General features: G+C 42.4%; 1 protein-coding gene across 1 annotated transcript in view; it reads right to left on the reverse strand.

The window, feature by feature from the left end:
* Positions 1-24,674, reverse strand: part of LOC144791221 (transient receptor potential cation channel subfamily V member 6-like) — a 327,745-nt gene that overhangs the window by 271,026 nt on the left and 32,045 nt on the right. The window contains exon 2 of the mRNA XM_078665874.1: positions 3,666-3,782. The gene's annotated coding sequence lies outside the window, so the exon portion shown is untranslated. The remainder of the gene's footprint in view (positions 1-3,665; positions 3,783-24,674) is intronic.

Raw genomic sequence — 24,674 nt, forward strand, 5'->3', positions numbered from 1 at the left:
CCCCACCAATGAAAATGTCTCAGATTTTAGAGGAATCATGCATTCCAACGTGGAATATATTTTCAACCATTTACAGGGTGGGAAGTGGTAGGAAAATGCTTTGTGAACACCCACAAATGTGTAGGTTCGTGGGTATTTACAAGTCAGACTGAAACATGACAATATGTTTAAGAATGAATGAATGAATGAAATCCTGTGTGTTTATTGGAGCACAGGCACCACCCTTTTCCAGCCTCCCCCTTCAAACTCTTGGTACATGATCAAGACCTAATGCATTATATCTCCTCAGATCTAATTATGAGAGCTACTTGGCAGTTAAGGGAATTTCCCACTTCTGCAGTCAGAAATATTCTCTAATTCTTTTCATTTTTATTTCTCTGCTCAATCTAAATATCCTATTAGTTTCAACTCATTTCCAACCTTTCCTTTTCTCCACAAACAGTACTTGCTAGACCTGATAGCTCAAATTCTATTCGATTTTTATATTTCATGTCAAATTGTACTTTTCATAAGATTAATATTTGGTTCCCATTATTTCCTCAATTTCATCACTAAGCCAGGAGTATTCATGTCTTACTCATTGCTTGCTTCTGGAACTCATGAGTAAGTCGGAAGTACTACAAGCATAAATCACAGCAACATCTTACTGAATCAGGCTCTATGTTTGCGATATTTATTGCAGTGTGAACTGTATCACCCCTGACCTGTCCCTTTTTTAAACATGTTTTTATTGAAAACTTTCACATGTAGCAGATGGAAATAAAGGTGCATTTACATCTCTCCTATCTCTTAATTGAGGAAACCAGTGTCATGTAGGAAAAAAATCATTCAATGCCAAGTTGTGAAAATAAAAAGAGGTGCAAGAAGTTTTCACAGGATCTGAACTGGTGATTCACATACTGCCTGCCTTACATCCCAGGAAGCTGGAACCCTGGATACATTCTGCGGGGCACCATCAGCTGAAGGGCGTTTCCCCGTATAGAAAAGCAAACCTCACGTTGGAGTTGGTCAGTAGAAAGCTGGATTTTGTTGCCTTGTTTTTTAACAGTGAGCTTGTGTATTTCTTGCAAGTAAATAAAAATGTGCTAAAATGTGTACCATTATGAAACAGTGGGAGATAGCTCAACAGAATCCTGTCAGCCAGTGAAGGATCCAGTTGACCAATTAAAAATGGTTTACTGGATCCAGTTTCTGACTTACGAGATTTTGTACTTACATGGTGCGGTTGCATACTACTATTTCCCTATAGGAGCTTCTGCTGCGGCCATAAACCGACCGTAGCACAAGCTTCCATAGAGAAGGGGAGAATCTGTTCATCCCTGCCACACAGTGCAGTGTTTAACAGGGCAGCAACATAGGTGCCCCCTCGGCCCGCAACTGGAGGCTGCAGAGAGAAGGGGGCCCAGCTAGGGGCCCCCAAATTCGCTTTCCGACAGGCTTTTCATGTTGGAGAGCCCGACATGGAAAGCTTGTCGGACACCGACATTGCAAACCCGATGGTGGAAACGCCGTCCTTAGGGATTACAGTGTGAGGTTCCGTGGTTTTCGGGACCGGACTCCATTTTGTTTGCGTTGTTCGTGACGCCATTTTGTGTTGCCCTCACGTAGGCCGTGGAGGTAAACGAACGAACAAAGTTGCATGGGCTTCGTTGTTCATGTACGCATTAACTAGGCCTTTTCGACTTGCGAGTGAACTGCAAGATGCTGACCCCGTCACCTGAAACTGACCCTTTCATGAAGCCAATTTCTCTAGCTGATAGTTGTCTGAAATTGCCAATCAATGTTCAGGATATCGTTAACTTTTAGTTCCTTGCACATATCTTATCCTATTCAGCATCTGAATTGTTTATTTCCTTACGACTTTTCATTACATGGATAGTGCTTTCAATTATGGGTTTGTCCGGATTGTGGTAATCGAATTTGGGACAGTCCTAATAATTAACTTGTGGGTTGGTACGATGTAAAGTGAGCTTTTTGGAATGTAATAATGTGTGGGAAAATGTATTTCATTCGTCAGAATTTGTCGCAGTGGGTGTGCATTCGTAATGAAGCAAATTCTAGATAAAAAGTGATGCTCTGCTATACGAAAGTTGAGCAGTCTCCTGAGTGTTATACCGTGCTGTATTGCTTGGTTTACTGTTACTAGCTGCAGCTAATAAATTTGATCTCTGACGCCACCTAGAAGTATTCTGTGTCTCTGTATGCCAGGACAGGGGAACTCGAAGACTTTGGGCGTGTCCCTGGCGCTGCTGGGTTCTGAAAAACCCGGTTCTTCAAGAGGGGGCCTCCTACTGGCCGACGGGCTCTTTGAGCCCATCATAATCCAGCCAGTATCACTTTCACCGCCTGCATTGTATTGCGGTGGTCACATCGTAATGAGGCCCATAGGGTTGAATTGTCCTTTTTTTAAATGTGGGATTCTTGTAAAGCGCACTGTTACTCTAACCGAGTGTCCTGGCGCTGTAGACCGCTGGGGAACCCGTCCTGGTTTTCCCTGTGAGATGGTCCCTTTCTGGGTATCTCCGGGGTGAAACCAGGCATCCCCGGCGTCTGTGGGGGGCCGGTGTAGAGATATGGCAAGCTTAATACCCAGAGTTGCCGATTGTGTTCCCTGGTTAGAGTAGGCACTGAGGCGAGAATTATCGAGTCCGTTGACCCTGGTCCAAGATCCTGCCGCGTCGGGAATCGAACCCTGGTCCCGGGCGGTTCTCTGCTTACAGGTCTGCCGCCTCTAACCAGTGAGCCACACCACTCCACTTTTACAGATGTCATCCATCATAGTGTCGGTTTTCTGCCTCTAAAGACCAGTAAGATTCAAGGTCCATGCAAGAGCTCAGGTCTCCCTTCATTTGTGGTGCACCCGTTTGACAAATCTTAAACGCGCCAATCCACAGGGCAGCCTTGTCCTGTGCGATGTGTGCTGCAGATCACTGTTTGATTGTTCAGGGGCTTCTTAATATAAATTAGCATGTTAGTGCTAGTATAGCACAGTCTTTCAGTTGCATTCCCCACTGCCCAGCAGTGATCCTGTTTTCATACTCTGATATCCAGCTTTCAAATAGGATGTTCTTTTACAAGACATATTGAATGAATGAATTAATATTAGTCTTATAAAGCGCAGACTTTGCCCAAAGGCGGCAAGGCGCTGCAGATGTGGCCAGAAGTCGAGGTACATAGAGGCTCACAAGAATTAGGTGGTAAAGAGCCAGGTCTTATAATAATATTTTTAATGCAAGCTGGTGCAATGAAAATAAAACGGGTAATTAAATAATTTCTATGTAAGAAAATAAAAGTCCCTAAAATATTGCTAACATCAATAACTCAATTGGTCAAATTCGGTAAGATTTTCATGAAAACCATTCCATTGTAGTTAATGGCTAAGTATGTTTATATAAATACTCCATATAAAAAAAGACAATAAATAGGGCCTGCATTTATTTAAAAAAAAAGGAGTAATGCAGACAGTAAAACTCTGAGAATGTAAAACAATTTAAAATGTCAAAGACTCTTCACACATGTAAAAGCACATTTGAAGACCTTTGCTACATTATCACAAGTTGGTACTAATCAAGAGTCTAAAATTAATTTATTAAACGTGTTAACATAACAAATATTCATTTCAAACCAGTGATATGAAGGAAGATTTCGAAATATTACGGACATACCTTGTTTTCTCCGCCCAAAAAGGAAGCTGCAATACAACGCAAATCACATGCAGCTCGACAGGTCAGATTGGGGATGGAGTGGGACTCTTAAGACTCTGAAATTGTCCTGTATTTGACCTGCAAAGAAGAAAAAATATCTCTAATGAGTTTTAAGAATTCTAGTCATTGCACCAAATAAATATTTTACCTACGTAACCTGAAAATGTGCACTCCACTAATGTTTTTCACTATCAGGAGCCAAACTGGAGTGAGAACAATTGTTGATACTGGCTCTTTGCCCTTATAGCTGTTGTAAGAGGATTGCAAGTGGCCAAAAATGTATCCATATTGGTGTGCACAGCTCCTGCTCAACTTATAATTCTGTGAGAGAAGCCACTAGGTAAGAAAGGAGATTTTAATACCATCCATGTCTGTTTGACTGGCATTATGATGTAGACAATTTGTCTTAAACCTTGCTAGAGTTGTATATTATGGTTGGTTGTAGACAGTTTTCAGAGGTATGTCTAATTTCACAATCAACAATGCTAAAATAATGTGATGTGTACTACTATAGTTTTGCTGTTTTGGGTCACTTCTAGCCGGGAAGAATTCCTTCTTGAGCAATCACATCTAGCAAGACTCCTTTGTATGTGACATCACTTCCAATGACGCCTGTAAACAGGGAGCGTCTATCACCAATCCTCTTTAGTGTTCTCGCATGCTGGAAGCGTTTCATGTCATGTACTACATGTATGCAGACAACACTCAGATCTACCTTAATTTAGAGCATGGGTGGGATGTTCAACCATGACAATTGTGGCCAAGAGATCTAAAAGGATCAAGGGTACAACTCTATCTGAATCTAAGACACCACAGAGGTCATCTAGGACCATCTAAGACCGCCAACTACAAATTCTGTATTGCAGGGACTATGAAAGACCACATACGCTGAAATCAAAGCAGGAACTCTTAAAACAATTGAGTAATTTGTGTGGTTGCACCTGATTCCATGATTTTAGCAGGCAGGGGAAGCAGGGAAATGGGGCATAAATTACAAAGAACTTTAGAGTATGGGGTATGTTTCTATGTGAGAAAGACTGAAGCACAAAGTCATGTTTTGGAGAAAATGCAGTATGTCTGAAATGCGACTAGTTCGGCACAAGCTTTATCCCAGCCAGGCAAAAAGGTCAAGGGAATCCAGCAATCAATAACAGAAACCATAAGAAGTTCTGAAAATACACGGTTGTGTTAGGTTTTCATAAAACCCAGGGGTGATCCCTTCAACCAAAACGCAGGCAGCCTCGCGTTTTGCTTTCAGCTTCTTTCCAAATTTCTGAAATATACTGAGGGGCACCAGGAGCCCATAGAAAACCCAATCATGTCTGGTAACCCCCAGACTCAAGAGACCCATGGAAGCAAAATTAGGGGCAAGACCTGCACAAGGGAAACTGGAGAGAATTAGTTTGATTTGGGATAAAGTTGCTAATAACCAGACTAAGGTCATAATCAGTGCAATCTCACAGCCAGCAAATCAGAGATGAAGGTCTGACATCCATCAAAAGAAAACTAATGATGTTAAAAACAAATTGTTGAGCTACACTTTCATTAGGCTGGGGGTTCTACCAGTGACCAAAAACAGGAAGGCTAAACGAAGTCATCACACACAGTATATCGCCTGTGGACATCCTGCTTTAATGCATAGAAAACCTATACATGTTTGGTAACCCATCCTAAGGAGACACAGATCAATAATGTTGGGAGTCAAGCCTTGTTAGGGTTATGATCCTGTGGAGTGAATTACCATGTTTTGGATAAAATAATGAATATCTGATAAACGTCATGTTCAACATGTTATACTGGACAGTCAGTGTAGATAAGGGATATCTGGCTTGCATAAATAGAGTTCTTTAGTCATAAGAGTTAGAAAATAGATAGTTTTTATGCTTTATACATAGTGCTGAGATTAATATTTGCTGTCAAAGAACAGCACAACATAATCTGTGATTCGTTCATATTGTGATCTGTGCTATATTTAATAATTGATTGGGCATAAGCAATTTCCTAGGATAACCCAAACATATTTGGTTTTTGTAAGAAATTGAGTTATTGGTTATGGGGGTGGAAGCACCACTCTGGCAACAACCACAATTCTTGTCAGGGTGACTCACAAAAGTCACTACATTAACCTGCCCTGAACACTTTGGTAAATTGGCACAAAGCAGTCAGGCTTAACTTAGATGCACTGTGTTCATTATTTATGTAGACCATAAACAGTAATACAGTGAAAACACAACACAATAAAAATAGGATACATTGTAATAAGTACAATGATACCAAAGCAACACAAATCCAGTCAGTTGAACCAGAGATTTAATAGTGCCAAAAGGTGAAAAGCTCCAACTGAGGAATCTGTTCACGCTGCGCCTGGACAAAGTCACACGTTTAGGCCACCCACGATGGAGTGCAGGGCACAGGGCCAAGTTTGTCCAGCTGGGAGTTGTACCTTAAGTCCTTGGTGCAAGGTCTGTGCAGCAGTTACTTTGTGAGGTTTTGCGTCGCTCTGCATCAGTTCCTATGAAACTTTGAGTTATGTGTTGAGGCTATGCGTTGCTCGACGTCAGTTTCGGTGAACCTTTCTGCTGTGCGGGGAGGCGTTGCAGGACTTGGTGTTGTTTTGTGTCAGATTTGATGGAGCCTTCAGTTAGGCAAGGAGGAATTCTCTCTGATGCCAGCAAAGGGTCCAGTGCCTGGGGAGTCACATCTAGAGAATAAAGGACTTATTTCAGCAAGGTCAGCAAGGCTTAGGGAGGTCCCATTGCAGGCCCACTACAGCAGGTCAGCTGGGCAGATACAGGGCATTGTGTACCTGTAACTCAGAACAGGAGGTCAGCCAACTGACCCTTGGAGTCACTCAGGTTAGCCCGGGATGAAGGGAGAAGGTACTGTCTTCCTTCTCAGGGAGCAGGGAAGGTCTGAAGCAGAAGGGTAGTTCTCTGGGTAACATGAAAGGCGTCAAGCAGCAGAGCAGTTCTCTGGTAAGAAAGACAGTCCATCTTCTGTAGTGTCCACAAGTCCAGGAGTGTAATGAAGAGTGGTTCAGAAGGTCCAATATTTCTACCTCATGCCATCTAGTGGGGGAATCCTCTAGGCTATCCCCACATCTGGTCCTTGAAAGTTCTTCCTCTGCCAAGGCTGCAAGAAGACTGGAGTGACAAAAGGTGAGCGCCAGGTTCCTTTGTGTGTGCTGGAGGCAAGCCTATGGAAATGTAGGTGGAACAAGGAGTTGCCCTGCACATATCTATGAAGCAGGATGGCCCATCCAGCCTACATCAAGTCCCTCTTGGTCTCATTGTCTGGAGGGAGTACACAGAGTCCAACAGCTAAGCTATTCAACGTCATGTGACTCAGGACACTGGAAGCAGGCCCCAAATGGTTAGGACAAGAAAATGCCAGCTTTCTAAAAGTTGCATTTTCAGAATTGTGACTGTAAAGCCAACTTTACAATTAAAGAGGATTTTAAATGCAATTAATTTGAGCCCAAACTGGACAGCCCTATCTGTTCCCAATCAAAAGGTATCACATATTAAATGTAAAAGGGTAACCCAATGTTACCCAAAAGGAGAGATAGGCCTACAGTAGTGAAAAACGAATGTAAAATTATTTTCACCACCAGGACATGTAAAACTTAAGAGCACAAGTCCTGTTTTTTACATACAATGCACCCGTCCCAGTGGTCCTTTAGTGCCTACCTTTAGGGTGACTTATATGCATTAAAAAAAGAATGTTTAGGACTTGCAAATGGTTTCTTCTGCAAGCTCCAAATGGCAGTTTTAGCACTGCCCTACAGGCTGCAGTGGCAGGTCTGAGACATGTTTTAAAAGGCCATTTTAGTGGGTTGCACTGGGTACATGTAGTACCATTTACTAGGGACATACACATAAATTAATTGTGCCAATCAGGTTTAGGCCAATTGTACCATGCTTTATGGAAAGAGCACAACCACTTTACATTGTTTAGTGGTAGTAAAGTGTACAGAGTCATAATGCCAACAAAAACGAAATTCAGAAGGCAGGAGGGGAAAAGGCAAACGTTTTGCAGTGACAATGCAGATAGGGCCACGTCCAACAGTATTGCTGCACTCCAGACATTCAAGGCTACATTCCTTGGTTAGTGCTTTGGGATTTATGATTGATCACATTGAAAATGCAACAGAATATTCAATACATTTGGGGAAAAAAAAATAGCTCCATATTTCTCAATATATCTACAGGTTGTAATAAGATAGTGATGCCAGGTCTGCACCAACACATAGGCCAGCATGTATCAAAAAAACGTATTGTTTGTATGCATGGATGCAGAAAGAGACCAAAAATGTACGTGTTTTAACAACCTAATACTGAATGTTTCGATAAAGCTCCGACACAAGGGTGTGCAAACACGCCAGCAGTGAAAGGGGTATTTGCAGTGCTCTAATATTCATTCCAATATGCATGTGAGGGGCAGTCACAGCAAAAATAGTACACACACAAAATAAGGAGGACATTATAGCAAAAATGATAAAGAAACTAAATATAGACAAATGCTTACTGATGGTTGAGTTTTTGATTCGTAATAATACTAAAATGCATTATCTTGATGTTTATTTATTTCAATGAAAGAACAAAACTATTTTTTTCTGGAGTAGCCTAATAAGCACCAACAATAGACTTCATATGTCTGTTTTAAAATGCATATTTTTAAAGAGGAAGTGAGTGGGTGGGCAGGGATAGCATGTCCCTGGAGACAGTATTTCTGTCTAGCCTGTGCTTAAGTAACAGTTATGAAAGGAGTTCTCAAGGAACACTTGTGCTTCTGCTGTTGTCCAATATGTTGGATACTGCTGGGAATAAAATACAGTTTCTCCCCAATTCATTGGTGTTTCCCTGCATGAGGTAATCTCAGCATTACTGAGTAATTATCAGCCATACATAGATTAGGTTTATCATTTGCATGATGGCTAGGCGTTGATAGTAAGTTACCCAAATTAATGATGTTCAATCTATTGACCTCAGATGGATGAGAGGCTGATTGTACCTACCAGACTTAGAAGCTGTGACCTTTAGGATAAACATTAATTTCTGCAACGGATGGACTAGTCCATGGTGCTATGTCACCCGCTAAAACAAAAAGAAAAAAAGTATAAAAGCAGAGAAAAAAAATGAAAAAGAAATGAAGCAAACAAGAAAGGAAATTTAGGATAAAATAAAAGGTAAAGTAAAGAATAATGAGACAGGAAGGACATTTAAGTAAGGACACTAGAAGGTGAAAGGAAAGATGAAGAACTACAGAAAGAACAAAGAAAGGGAAAGATGGAAGGAAAGAAAGTGTAAGGAAAGAGAAAGAAATAATAAACAGGAAAAAATAATTACAAAAAATAAGAGTAGTCTAAGATAGGAAGAGGAGATGGACAAACAATTAATCTGGAAAGGGAGTAAAACATGAAAATAAAATATGGGACAAGGATAGAAAGGAACCAAAAAAAAAAATACCACAAAGTGGGAAGAATAAGAGGGAACCAAAGAAAATAGGAATGGAGAGAAAAATATAGCAAGGCGGAAACAAATGTGATGTTGGAAAAGATGAATTGGGGAAGTAAAAGATGGAGAGATAGAAAAGGCTAAAGGAAAAACTAAAGGGAAATGAAAGGATAGAAAACAGCAGAACGTGTAAATGAGCAAAGTATGGAGAGAAAGGATAAGAATGAAGGAAATAAAGTTAAGGAAGAGTGACAAAAGGTAGAAAAAATAAAGTTATGTAGGAAAAAAGAGGTAAAGAACGAATAGAGTGAAATCACAAGAAAGCACGATGCCAGAAGACAGGAAAGCTCAGTGGAGGACTGGGAGAAGGAACAAGTAGCCATTTGAAAAGGATAACAAGACAATAAGGAGACTGAAGAGACAAGCTTTGAAAATAGAGCTGAAAGAAACTGGGACCTTATATAAATTTAGCTACGTAGCACATTAGCCTGGGTGCTGAAACGTCTACTGTTCTTTAACATGGAGGGAAAGTAAGCACCAAACTGCGTGACAAGCCAGGTATGGGAAAACATGAAGAGAAATATTGCCTTTCAGCTGGAAATGGTGTAGTCCAAAGCTCTGTATATACATTTGTAATTGTTTGACTGTATGCTTTACTTGTGGAAACGTTTACGCTCTCTAGGGAGTTGGTTATGGTGACAAGCCAATAATAGCATCTATAGTCCTGATTGGTGCGCACTGTAAATTTATGCCAGATGCCTTAAGTCTTGGCTGTTTATGATAAACGTTATGACAAAGGCAGTAGACCTGGGTTATTTACTGTGAAAAGGATTTGTTATACCAAATAGACCTCTAAAAGTAGATTATCATCACACTAGTTTACAGGCTGCAGACAGGTATTTGGTTACATGTAATCTCATGGATTACCATAGTAGCCAAGTATCAAGTATTTTGGTGTTGAACACACACTCTGACAAACCCTAGGCATATAAGCTTTTCAATGTGATGATTCTTGTTAGACCCTATAAGGGCGTGGGGGGGCTGTACATTGTTTTGACAACTGTAACTCTGTATATATTTAATAACAGTATGCATGATGGTTGCTATTCTTAAACCCAAGCAATATCCATTGCCAATGCTTGTTTGTAAAGTACACTCCCAAGACTCTGCCTTGGTCCTTCGTGTTTATGGGCTATTTAGTTATATAACAAATCAGAAAATCTCCAGAAGGAAATGTCATTACTTCAAGGTCTCAAAACTCGTACTCTACTTTTTTTTTATTATGGCAGATGTAAATATTTCCATAATAAATTCCACGCAATGGTCAAAAAGCATAGGGTATCTTACATAACATAAGGTCTGAGGTTCCATTTCGCACTGGACTGCCAACAGATATGATGATAACCGTGTAAATTAAAAGGAATACTCATGGTGAATACAGGCCAGAGCCAAGCGGTCTTGAGACAATGTACCTACCCAATGAAAAGCTCCTATTCCTCATAGAAAAGGCACCTTTTTAAAACCATGTTAGTAGTTTCTTAACTAAACAATACCTGCAGCTAGGTTATTCATGTCTTGTCGTAATCCAAACTCATTTGAAAAAGCAGAGGATCAGACATGTCTAGGGCAATGCAGTTTCAATTGTCTATTCCGGTGATAAGAACTGTCAAGGTCACAATCAACTTCCCACAGGACCTAAAGAGCAAGTTAAAGCTTTTATTGGTCATCCCCACGGATACCACGGAAAGCTGCATGCGGCTAATCACTAACAAAAAAAAGAGTTGAACATATCCCACCTACCTTAGAGGAATTGCTCTATCCCCTCTCCCTGGCAGAGTCAAGTTCAAAGAGTACTGTGTGATCTATAAGCAAACCTGAATACCTTGCTTCCAAGCTCAATAGGTCTAGTTGTGTTTGTGCTACTAGAAACACGCGCCTTTGCATGATAGAGATGGAAAAAAACCTATTGGGAACACGCACATGTCAACAGGCTTTCTTTGCATATGGACCGCACGACTCTGGAACACCTCCAAACTTACTCTTTGATTAGGGCAATTCAGAAAACGTCTCGACCCTCCTTGACAAACTTCTTAACATCCAAGATTAGATCCCTTCCTTACTGCTGTACATTTGCTCTCTTCTCCATATCTGGGTTATCGCTAATTTGCATTGCAAAGCCATTTGTATGTCTTTCTATCAATACAAGTTAGTTACGTAAACTAGTGCTATGTTGGATGCTGCCCTTCGGCCCTACATTTGTGTTATATAAATGTCCTAATAAAATGAAATAACATGGGAACCAATTACCTTAAAGCTACTTCCCTTTACTTTTGAATGACGTTTTCTATCCAACCATATCATTCACTGTGATGTGTTTTAACAGAGAAAGAAAAGTATTTTTAGTAGACACAGCAGAGGTCACTTGACAGACAACAACCCTGGGTGGCGAAGCTCACTCAGGAACAGTGACAAAGACATTGATTTGCACAGCCCAATCCTGATCACCAAGTATTAAAAAAAGTCGCCCTTAAAACCCCATTCACTGCAAAATACAACAAACCTTGGCAAAGCCAATAGGTATGGCATTGCCTACCAGCCTTTTGGCCTTGAAAATGCTTTTTCGTTATGTTTTTTGTAAAACTTTACTTAGGAAAAGCTACCGAACCCTCCCCAATATTTAAAAAACTGAAACCACTTTACCATAGTTCCTTTCATTGAGCGATGTATCCATTACACACTCAATCAAATAGCCAACTAAATTAACACGTCTGGTTTGTAGCCTCCGCTACGCTGATAACATTGGCTTTCCTTTCAATATCAGGATTACTAGAGCAGGTCAATGGTTTCAAGTTGGATAGAGAAAGACGGGGTTCAAAAAGTTGGCAAAAAAATATATAAACGGGCCAGATCGCAAGTTCTTTGTGTTTCTACAACTAACTAGGATACCTTATGCACTCTGAAAAGCGCAGGTTCATATTTCCTAATAGACCTATCTACAACGTGCGTAATACATTTTTAAATAATACTTAATGCAGGTAATGGCAAACTACTAGATCGTTTTTATTAACTTAAGGTTTATTACAAAATATTTTCCTTCATTCCACAGAAGTAAAAATACGTAGAAAATCCGTAATTGCAATACAAATGTTTAAGTGAAATAGAACATACAGCAAAATCAGATTTAAATTTGCTAATGAAACGGGTGGGGGGGTTCACATTATCTCTACAATCACAGGTTCAGATAGGAGCAAGGCCGACGTGTTGGAGAGCAAAGGGGTGGAGTCTTTTATCCACTCAATCTAACACAGAAAGCCATGATTACCGAAAAATACCGATCTCCTTATGTATCGCAAGTCTGCAAAATATACTTCGTATAAAATTAGCCACATGGCTGTTGAGCAAATTGATCAAATATTTACCGACCATGTAAGGAGGAAGGCTGAGTCTGCCTTGACAGCTTTAGAGAGCATGACCTCCACAGCACTGTTTAACACACATGCCTGCCTAATAAAAGCACCATTTCGAAATGACATGGAGGCTCGTTCATAGTAGTCTGCACACTTCAGTGACCTCCCTATGCCCATTTTACCACTGTTGCCTTTGATTTACAGCTCCCTCCTCTGCTTCTGGGGTGATTGCAGCCGGTCACATGGGTGGCGTTGTGCTCAAACGGCGCGAGCCGTACACGTGCACATCGCCTATCCAGGCGCGTGCACATCTCCTGTCCCCCTTACAAACAATAATCGACAACAATAGATCTCGCCAAGGCGAGCAGGGTATGCGCTGCATCGCTAGGCGAGACCTAAAAATAGTGTTGGAGATGAAACCGAAACTACAAGGTTTAGGTGACGTTGACAATGGGTCAGCATATTCCACATTAAATTTGCTCTAGCACAAGGCGTACCTAAGCATTATATTGCCCTGCTTGGTATGCTGCAGAAGTTGCAGGAACTATACAGAGGTCAATTATATCTTCCTACAATAATAATAACTCCATTACATCATCCAATACTACATTAAGGTAGGAATTTAACTTTCAATCTTCCCTCTACATTTACCTCAGTTAAACTTAGGTTATGAAGATGTTCGGTTGATGTCGTGGGCACAATATTGTTGCCATGTGATATATAACACATGCAATATAATCAGTATATCTGTCTGAGGGTGTTCAATGCCATGGGTACTCACAAACCTTTCCCCAGGGGCCACAAACTATGGTCTGTGACGTGCCCGAGGGCAGCATTAATGGTAGCATGGCAGGAGTGGGGCTTTGTGGGTGGTTAAGGTGGGTGTAGGGGAAGCGAATCATATACATGGTGTGGTCAGTGAGACATGAAATTATTTTACGTGTTTTTCCTTCCTGCCCTCTAAATTAAGTCCCCAATCTCTAGTAGGGTCATACATATGACAATACTTTGTTATTCTGTATCTGCGTTGCTATTCCTCACCTTAGTTTAAGCCTTTCTGCTTGCTATCACTACCGTGGGAGAAGTAAGTGTAATAATGAAGTAACCAGAAAATCTAGGATCAATCCTGGCTTCCCCACTTGACCCAACTGTTTGATCTTAGGCAACTGCCTAATTTCACTTTACCTCCTTTTTCCTCATAATGGAAAATAAGAACACCTTAAAATACATGAGTTCAGGATATATGCTGTATAGACCACTTGTGTTTGATTTAGTAAACTATAATGTTGTCCATGTATAACAACCCTGACCACCCAGAGGGATCCATGTAGCAACTGACTTGCTTCTTAGTTCACTATTGGCATTGAGTTCAGGGTGTGAGGAGGCATGAATGTTTCTACACTAATTTTTAAAAAAAATCAGTTTCAAATAAAATACTTCTAAATGCACTTATCTATTCTGATGTACTAAGGTGTAATACTTTTGCATGTCAACGAAATACACTTTTTGAACTTTGAAGAGACTTTGTCATATTTTTTACATGTTTGTTGCCAGATGTATGTGTTCCTAAAGTTACGTTTTGCAGGGCGCCTTATTTGCTTCTTTTCATTTACTTCAGTTAGCCAGTAAATAATTGCTTTCCGTTAATTTAACACATTTTTTTGAATGGTAGTGTGTTTTCTGAAGTAAACAGCAGCCCAGTGCAGTAATTCAGCTGGGGGCCGCAGGTGAAGGTCAGGAGGGCCGCATGCGGCCCCCGGGCCGTACTTTGAGTAACACGGTACTAGGCAATGTGGTGGCTCCGGTACAAAGTGACCTGCCTTTGGCCTATTGTAACAATCCTAGAGTTTATACTGACCATCACAGGGTAAAACTGTGGCCTTGGTAACAAATGGCTAAGGCTTGAACACGGTCTGCATCCTTGTGATTGCTGTGGCTATCAAAGGGATTGCTGTGGCCACCACTTACATACAATTGCTTCTGCTCCATATCTAGGCACCAGGAGGGTATGGCTGGGTTTTGGTGCCTAGCTCTAACATATGATGGGCATTTCTGTCATCTGACTGTGATACGTGAGTATGTCGTTTTGTCCTTCTGGGACAGTAGAACATGCGAGTACCTGGTGAAAAAGACAATTTGGTGTTAAGGACAAAACTTGTGGATTAAATGAAAGACAAAGCTGTTTTTTGATGACAAACGTTTACTTAAAATGTGAATCATTCTTTGAACTGGCATTGGGTTTATTTATGAAAAGGGAAACGTGGCACTTGGGAACACATCTTCTTTTTTTAGAATCCCTCTAATGCTTGGGGACAACGTTATTACATTTCTATATTACTTTATAATTGGGCATTTGAAGCATATTTCATGCCAAGCTGCAGACATTTACTGTTCATGGTATTCCTCGATACCATAGGACACCTGCTGCAGAGGTGGTATTTCATTATTAATGTAGTGGCATGTTGCTAGAAATGGGGGTCTCTAGTTGGCAATGGCTTGCACCTTTGTCCAAGTAAGGACCCTTCTCCCTAGTCAGGGCAAAGGGAAACACTTCTAAAATAATCCCTGCTCACCCACTTGCTAGCTTGGCACGAGCAGAAAGGCCTATCTCAGAGGCAATGTGTAAAGCATTTGCGCACACATACAGTAATACAGTGAAAACACTACAAATGGACACCATACCAGTTTAGAAAAATAATTAATCTATCTAAACACAAAAATCCACAATTCAGTAATCAAGATATGACCTTTCAAAGGTAGAAATAGTTCTATTAATAGAAAATGATGGATGCAACACTTTCAACACAAAGTGCCTTGGATGCGTCAAAAACACAATCAAAAAGGGTCGCAGGGAAGGTAATGCATCGGTTCCTTACAGACAGGGAAGGTGATGAATCGGTTCCTTGCTCCAGGGGAGGTGATGCGTCAGTTCCTTACTGCTGCACAGATGAGGTGATGCGTTGGATCCTTACCGGAGAGAAGGTGATGCAAGGGTTGCTTACCGGAGAGGAGGGGATGCATCGGTTTCTTACTGCGTGGGGAGGTGATGCGTCAGTTTCTTACTTCGTCCCCTAGCGATGAAACAGACCTGGTGCATCAATACAATGCGTGACGATCTGGAACGATGCAATGGGTGAAGATTGGGGATGCGCTCTTACGATTCCAGCCACGTCCTCTTGATGCATCGGTTCTTACACAGCAGGGCCTGCGTCAGAGTCAATGTGGTGATCTTGGACATCGGAGATCGGTGCACAGAACTTGTCCACCAGCAGACTCTACAGCCACTGTCGATTCTTCGGCTGCGGCTATGCATCAGAAATCCTTCTCGCACCACTGTGATGCGTCGGAACCAGGTAATGCGTCGATTTTCACAGTTCCTTAGTCTTTTGCAGTTCCCAGCCCCAGAAACAACCTCCAGAGGCCCATAACACTGGCAGGCACCTCTCGGCAGGTCAGAACTACCAGCAAAGGAGTTCAGTGGGGACTGGGGGAGATGTCTTTGTGACCCGAGGCTTCAGAACAGCAGCTCTACTTCAAGCCATTGGAGAGCTTCCTCAAGCAGGGGACACAGCACACAGCAATATCCTTGTCCTTTCATTGGTAGAAACAGCCACTGCAGGCCAACCCCAGACAGCACACAGCAAAGGGGCAGTACTTATCCTCAATTTCTCCAGCTCTTCTTCTTGGCAAAAGTTCCTCTTGAATACCAGAAGTAATCTAGAAGTCTGGGGTCTGGGCCCTACTTTTTATAGCACTCATTCCTTTGTTCTCTGGTGGCAGAGAGCTCTTTGCCCAGCCAAAACCAGTTCTGTCCTCTCTGATGCAGCTTCCCAGCAGGAGGTGGAGACAGCATTGTCCAAGGCAGATCAGGCCCATTTAGGTATGAAATTACTCTCACCCCCCCTACTCTGAATGCAGCCCAGGTCTATTAAGCCCAGCCCTGACTCACCCTGGAAAGCCAGGACACATCTTACCCCCAAGTGGCTGTCTGAACAGAATGCACATTCCCAGCCCCTGTCACTCCAAAGCCAGACAGTCACTACACAAACCTGGCAGAGGCACACAGGATAGCTAAGCAAGAAAATATCTACTTTCTAAAAGTGGTATTTTGAAACACAGAATGTAAAAATCATCCTTTCTAAAAGATGCCTCTTAAGATCCTGAGTTCAGGTATACTAAACTAACTTCCTACCTTGTCCCAATGGAAAGTAATATTTATAAGATGTTATAAGTAAACTCCCATTCTATCCTATGGGACAGATACCCTTTCAATAGTGAAAAACTAAATTGGCAGTATTTCACTAACAGGACATGCCACACATATCAGGACATGCACTACCTTTCACATACACTGCACCCTTCCCATGGGGCTACCTTGGGCCTACCTAAGGGGTTTCTTATATGTAAAAAAAGGGAATGTTAGGGCCTGGCAAGTGGGTCGACTTGGTAGTACAAAACTGCGCACAGACACTGCAGTGGCCGGTCTGAGTTACATTTACTGGCTGGTCATATGGGTGGCACAATCAGTGCTGCAGGCCCACTAGCAGCATTTGATTTACAAGTCATGGGCACACATGGTGCACTGTACTAGGGTCGTACCAGTAAATCAATAAGCCAATCATGGAATCACCAAACCATAAACACAATTTTACAGGGAGCACTTGCACCTGGGCACTGAACAGCAGTGGCAAAGTGCCCAAAGACTCTAGACCAGCAAAAACAAAGTCCAACACACAATAAAACACAGGAGGCGAAGACAAAAATACAGGGTAAACCCAGTCCAAGGATGCCAGGTCTCACACGTTCCCCTCCATCTGAAACGTCCTCTTGATGCATCGATTCTTACACAGCAGGGCCTGCGTCAGAGTCAATGTGGTGATCTTGGACATCGGAGATCGGTTCACAGAACTTGTCCACCAGCAGACTCTACAGCCACTGTCGATTCTTCGGCTGCGGCTATGCATCAGAAATCCTTCTCGCACTACTGTGATGCGTCTGAACCAGGTAATGCGTCGATTTTCACAGTTCCTTAGTCTTTTGCAGTTCCCAGCCCCAGAAACAACCTCCAGAGGCCCAGAACACTGGCAGGCACCTCTTGGCAGGTCAGAACTACCAGCAAAGGAGTTCAGTGGGGACTGGGGGAGATGTCTTTGTGACCCGAGGCTTCAGAACAGCAGCTCTACTTCAAGCCATTGGAGAGCTTCCTCAAGCAGGGGACACAGCACACAGCAATATCCTTGTCCTTTCATTGGTAGAAACAGCCACTGCAGGCCAACCCCAGACAGCACACACACAGCAAAGGGGCAGTACTTATCCTCAATTTCTCCAGCTCTTCTTCTTGGCAAAAGTTCCTCTTGAATACCAGAAGTAATCTAGAAGTCTGGGGTCTGGGCCCTACTTTTTATAGCACACATTCCTTTGTTCTCTGGTGGCAGAGAGCTCTTTGCCCAGCCAAAACCAGTTCTGTCCTCTCTGATGCAGCTTCCCAGCAGGAGGTGGAGACAGCATTGTCCAAGGCAGATCAGGCCCATTTAGGTATGAAATTACTCTCACCCCCCTACTCTGAATGCAGCCCAGGTCTATTAAGCCCAGCCCTGACTCACCCTGGAAAGCCAGGACACATCTTACCCCCAAGTGGCTGTCTGAACAGAATGCACATTCCCAGCCCCTGTCACTCCAAAGCCAGACAGTCACTACACAAACCTGGCAGAGGCACACAGGATAGCTAAGCAAGAAAATATCTACTTTCTAAAAGTGGTATTTTGAAACACAGAATGTAAAAATCATCCTTTCTAAAAGATGCCTCTTAAGATCCTGAGTTCAGGTATACTAAACTAACTTCCTACCTTGTCCCAATGGAAAGTAATATTTATAAGATGTTATAAGTAAACTCCCATTCTATCCTATGGGACAGATACCCTTTCAATAGTGAAAAACTAAATTGGCAGTATTTCACTAACAGGACATGCCACACATATCAGGACATGCACTACCTTTCACATACACTGCACCCTTCCCATGGGGCTACCTTGGGCCTACCTAAGGGGTTTCTTATATGTAAAAAAAGGGAATGTTAGGGCCTGGCAAGTGGGTCGACTTGGTAGTACAAAACTGCGCACAGACACTGCAGTGGCCGGTCTGAGTTACATTTACTGGCTGGTCATATGGGTGGCACAATCAGTGCTGCAGGCCCACTAGCAGCATTTGATTTACAAGTCATGGGCACACATGGTGCACTGTACTAGGGTCGTACCAGTAAATCAATAAGCCAATCATGGAATCACCAAACCATAAACACAATTTTACAGGGAGCACTTGCACCTGGGCACTGAACAGCAGTGGCAAAGTGCCCAAAGACTCTAGACCAGCAAAAACAAAGTCCAACACACAGTAAAACACAGGAGGCGAAGACAAAAATACAGGGTAAACCCAGTCCAAGGATGCCAGTTCTCACACGTTCCCCTCCATCTGAAATGTGTAGAGAACTACCCTCCCTCTTTGAAGTTCTCTTCACTAAGGCGGAAAAATATGGGCAGACCATCAGCATTTGCATGTTCTGCACTAGGGCGTTGTTCCACCATAAAGTCAACCTCCTGTAGAGAAATGGATCACCTCAACAACTTTGGTTCCTCACCCCCCCATCAGTGTCAACCATCTGAGCGGCCTGCGGTCGGTCTGAGCCCGGATGTTAGTCCTAGACAAGTCGGGCCTCAGCTTCTTCAGCACCAAGACAACAGCAAAAGCCTAATGCTCAATCGCACTCCACCTCTGTTCCCGTGGAAGTAACGTCCTACTAATGAAGGCTACAGGCTGGTCTAGGCCCTCCTCATTTAGTTGTGAGAGCACAGCCCCCATACCATGCTCTAAAGCATCTGTCTGCACCACTTATTCCTTGGAGAAGTTGGGCGCCTTGAGCACTGCTGCCATACACATGGCAGATTTTAGGGCATGAAAAGCTTTCTGACAGGTGTCAGCCCATTTTACCTTCCTGAGCTGCTTCCTGGAAGTCAGCTCAGTCAAGGGGGCATCAATGGTGTCATACCCCTTGATAAATCTCCTGTAATATCCTATGAGGCCTAAAAAGGCTCTCACCTCTGTCTGGGTCTTCTGGAGGTTCTCAAGCCGGAAATGGCATCACCAGGCCACTTCCTACCTGGTGTCCTATGTACACCTCTGAGCCCTGCATGATCTGGCACTTGCTGGCTTGATCGTGAGGCCTGCCCTCTACAGGGCCTTCAACACTTCCCAGAGCTGTTGCAGATGCTTCTCCCAAGTGGGACTGAGCACTTCAATGTCATCCAGGTAGGCGGCACTGAAATCCTCCAGTCCAACCAACGCCTGGTTTACCAACCTCTGAAAGCTGGCAGGGGCATTTTTCAACCCAAATGGCATCACCTGGAATTGGTAGTGCCCCTCTGGGGTTGAAAATGCAGACCTCTCCTTGGCCCCATCAGTTAAAGCAATCTGCCAGTATCCAGGTGGTAAATCAGACGTACTAAGGTACTGGGCAGCTCCCAAACGATCTATGAGCTCATCAGCTCTGGGGATGGGTGTGGGTCAGTCCTGGTGATGGAATTGTGCCCTTGGTAGTCCACACAGAACCGGAGTTCTGGCGTGGCACTGGGTGTGGATCCTTCGGGACCAAGACTATTGGGCTGACCCAAGGGCTGGTGGAGGGCTCAAGAACCACTAGTGCTAACATCTAGGAGACCTCTTCCTTGATGCAAGCTTTGACCCTATCAGTCTCCCTGTAAATTGTGTGCTTCACAGGAGTACTGTCCCCAGTGTCCATATCATGGACACACCACTGAGTGACTCCTGCGGTTAGGGGGAACAGAGCGGCAAACTGCCCCAACAGCTGGAGGCAGTCCCTCTGCTGTTCAGGGGTCAGGGCGGGGGAGAGGGTTACACCATCGACTGACCCATCATGTATCTAGACCAGTAAAAACAAAGTTCAACACACAGTAAAAACACAGGAGGCAAAGGAAAAATACAGGGTAAACCCACGCCAAGGATGCCAGGTCTAACACATGAATATTGATACTGATAACATTTTTATCATATCGTCACATTCACCCCTTCGCTGCGGGGAAAATTCGGCCGAGGTGCGAGGGGGGCGGGTCTGGGCGTGACGCTCCCTTACTGAGGACGGCTCCCGGCCGTCATAAATCACGGTGGACGTGTGCTCATGACGGCCGGGAGCCGTCCGAACTCCGCCCACTGATTAATTCCCTCGCACAGGCGGGGAATTAACACCGCGTGGGCGGAGCAGGCAATGTTCGGACGGCTCCCAACCGTCATGAGCACACGCCTATTGTGACTCATGACGGCCAGGAGCCGTCATGAGTACCCAAGGTGTTAACCTTATGCTGTCAGAACCTGTGTGATAGTAAAAAGAAGGCTATTCATCAATCTATAGCTATAGTTTAGGATTCTATCACACAGGTTCCGACAGCATAAGGTTAACACCTTGGGTGCTCATGAGTCACAGTAGGTGTGTGCTCATGACGGCTGGGAGCCGTCCAAGCGTTGCCAACCAAAACCAAAACAGAACAATTTTTTTGTGCAATACCAGCTCATGAAACAGAGCCGGCAAGCCACCAGATCGTCAACGAGACTACAGGAGAAGAACAAATCACATACATCAACTGTAAGAGGAAGACCAAGAAATACCAGATCAAGAGGAGGAAGAAACGCAAACAGAGGAACAAACAAAACAGACAATCAACAGCCGGTGGGAACCAAAGGGGCTTAATACCAAAAGAGAAAATAATCATGGATGAGACACAGGTAAATACAAGTATAATTAACTTGTCGGATAGACTAATAAGTCAGAAAGACAAAAGAACGCTCTGTCTAGGCCTATCATTTTGTCCCACAGTACCTATGAACTATGTAGAAGAAAAAATTGACATTTTTAAATTTTGTAGAAAATTAAAATTGAAAAAATGGCATAAATTGAAACCTAGCAAGAACAAAAAACATTGGAACAAAGAATCAACTACAGACAATGACAATATGATCATAGGAGACATTGATAATTTGGTGGATAATTGATGAACTAAATAATGAACAAGATGAACTCAACCTCAGCAGTGCGGCGATAAGAATACTGGATGCGTTAGAAATCCAACATGATCAAGCGGCTGGTACAGCCTTTCAACCAAAATCGACTTTTACTCCCAAAATGAACCATGACATCATTGATATCTTCCAAGAACAGATAGGAAAAGAATTGTTAGAACTACGCAGTCAAAATTGGACAAAAACTATGAAACAAGTTAAATACAATATGACTGCGAAACAGAAGAAAGCAATGTTAGATCTTGCTAATGATGAAAGTATCCTCATCAGACCTGCGGACAAAGGCGGAAATATCATCATAATGCCTAGGGAAATGTATATTTTAGAGGCAGAAAGACAATTATATGATGGCAAAACATACAAACTCTCTAACCGAAATGAATATAATCATAGTATCAAAGTAGTATGGGACAAATTGAAAGAATTGAGAGAAAAGGGTTGGTTGGAATGGGAGGAATATTGTTATCTCAAAAAAGACCATCCGATTTTACCCCTTTTGTACCTCCTTCCCAAGGTACACAAATGTAAACTGAATCCACCTGGGAGACCTATCATCTCTTCCAGGGGATGTTTACTGGAAAACATCTCACGATACATAGATCATTTCTTGAGAGATTTTGTCGCGGCCTTCCTACGTATGTGAGAGATACAAAGGATTTCCTCGACAAAATCAATAAAGTTGTCATCGACAAGGAGTGTCTTCTAATAACTATGGACGTAAATGCCCTTTATACCATCATTGAACATAAACAGGGAATGGAAGCGTGTGCCAGATTCCTTAAAGGGAGAGACATCAGGTTTTTAGGACACATCGCCATGTTATTAGACATGATCAAACACTGCCTTGAAAACAATTTCTTTACTTTCAATGATAACATCTTTGTACAAGCCAATGGTACCGCGATGGGTACTTCTTTTGCACCGAGCCTGGCAAACCTCTTCAAGGGAGCATGGGAGGCTGACATTAAAAATGATGTACATTTTAAAGAGGACTTTGGCAAAGTCCAATTATGGCTACGGTACATAGACGATATTTTCGTCATCTGGAAAGGTGGGAAAACACAGGCCTCGGAATTCATAGAGAGGTTGAATAATAATAACAGAAACATCATTCTCACAAGTAACATCAGCGAGAAAGAAGTAGAATACCTGGACACAAAAGTCCAAATTAAACAGAACACCATACAGACGGTACTGTTCAGAAAAAGCACAGCAGGCAACTTTCTGCTACATGCGGAGAGAAGTCATCCAGAAAACCTCAAGTGGAGTATTCCCTTTGGGGGAATTACTAAGGTCAAAAAGAAATTGTAGCAATAACAATGACTACCTTTCTGAAGAAAAAATGATGACACAAAGATTTCTCACCAGAGGGTATCCATTGTGGGTTATCAAAAAAGCGAGCAAAAGTGTGACAGAAATGAGAAGAGAAGACTTACTGTCTATCAGAGAGAGGGACGATAAAGATACGGAGGAAGAGGGTACAACCAGAGTTATCCTAACTTATAATGGAAATTCCAATCAAATCAAGGAAAGCTTGGTCAAGAATTGGAACTTACTAAAAAATGATCCAATTATTGGTGACACTCTTCCCACACGACCAAGCATAACCTATAAAAGAGGGCGCACCCTCAGGGACATACTTGTACACAATGATATAGGTAAAAAGTTAATCCCTAGAGGGATTAACCTACAGGGCTTTTATCCTTGTGGCCATTGCAAACCCTGTGCAAATAGTCACATGGTAAAAGAATACTGGAACCCAAGCAGTAAAACCATGCAACAGATCAAACAATTCTTGACATGCACTACTACCTTTGTTATATAAGCATTGGTATGCCCGTGCAAACTAATCTACATTGGCAGCACAACACATATGGCCAAAAAACGGGTACTAGAACATACTCGTGCTATAAGCAATCTGGACCAACAATACCCTATAGCACGCCATTTCGAAAACCATCATTTCTCAGACCCCAAAAAACTAGCGTACTATGTTCTAGAACAAGTTAATCTAGGTCCTAGAGGGGGTAACCGGCTAATGAAACTGAGACAAAAGGAATCCAAATATATTATAGGCTTATGCACCCGTTACCCAAAAGGCCATAATATTGATGAAGAATACAATGTACATCTTCAAGAATAATCTGCATAGTACTGCTAAAAGAAACATGTAAAAAAACGTAAAAAATTCTTAAAAGCGATTCATGTTCTTTTCATCTTTTAAACCTTTTCTAATTGTCTGCTTCTCACCCCTTCTTTCCCACAGATGCAAAGGGAGGGATGGTGTCTAGAGATCCACGACACAAGCACCCTAATCCTTTCACTGTGGTCATCTTCCATCTGAAACGAAAGTATCTATTTTAATTTGAAACATTTTGTGCACTAATTTACATGGTTGCATCTGTCACCTGTCAACAAACTATTATTGGCCGAAATTGCTTTCCATAGTCACATGAAGAGAATATTACTAAAAGAATATATATACAGATTGCTTAAAATAAAATGAAATGGAACGTAATTGTTTATATATACTGTGTAGTGTGCACAACATGATGGCCATTACACCACGCTATATGGGATAAAACCAACAGTATAGAGTACCTCTTTCCACTAACCAGGAATTAATCTCAACACCACCCGTGTAAAAAGTGCGAGTGGATCCACTCGCTATCACGATGCCCAATGGATACCATGACAACCCCTGACTAAACACGCTTTCATACAAACCCGAAAATTGGGATTTAAGGGGCTCTGGTTACCCGTCAGCACATTTAGACTGCATAGTTTTATCCCTATGGTTTGGTTAAGAAAATCGGTATAATTTCAAATGATGTAATTTATATGAATGGAAAAGTACAAAGAAATACGAATTTACATATAAGTTCATATGAATAATAACATCACTATGAATAAGAAAAACAAACAATTAATTATAATGAAAGCACATTAGCACTAAAATGTAAAGTTATAATGCGTGTACTTTTCAACTGTTCCAACATGGCGGCACCAATGCACCCAGTCTG

Source organism: Lissotriton helveticus, chromosome 11 (assembly GCF_964261635.1).
Source record: "Lissotriton helveticus chromosome 11, aLisHel1.1, whole genome shotgun sequence".
NCBI classification, from domain to species: domain Eukaryota; kingdom Metazoa; phylum Chordata; class Amphibia; order Caudata; family Salamandridae; genus Lissotriton; species Lissotriton helveticus.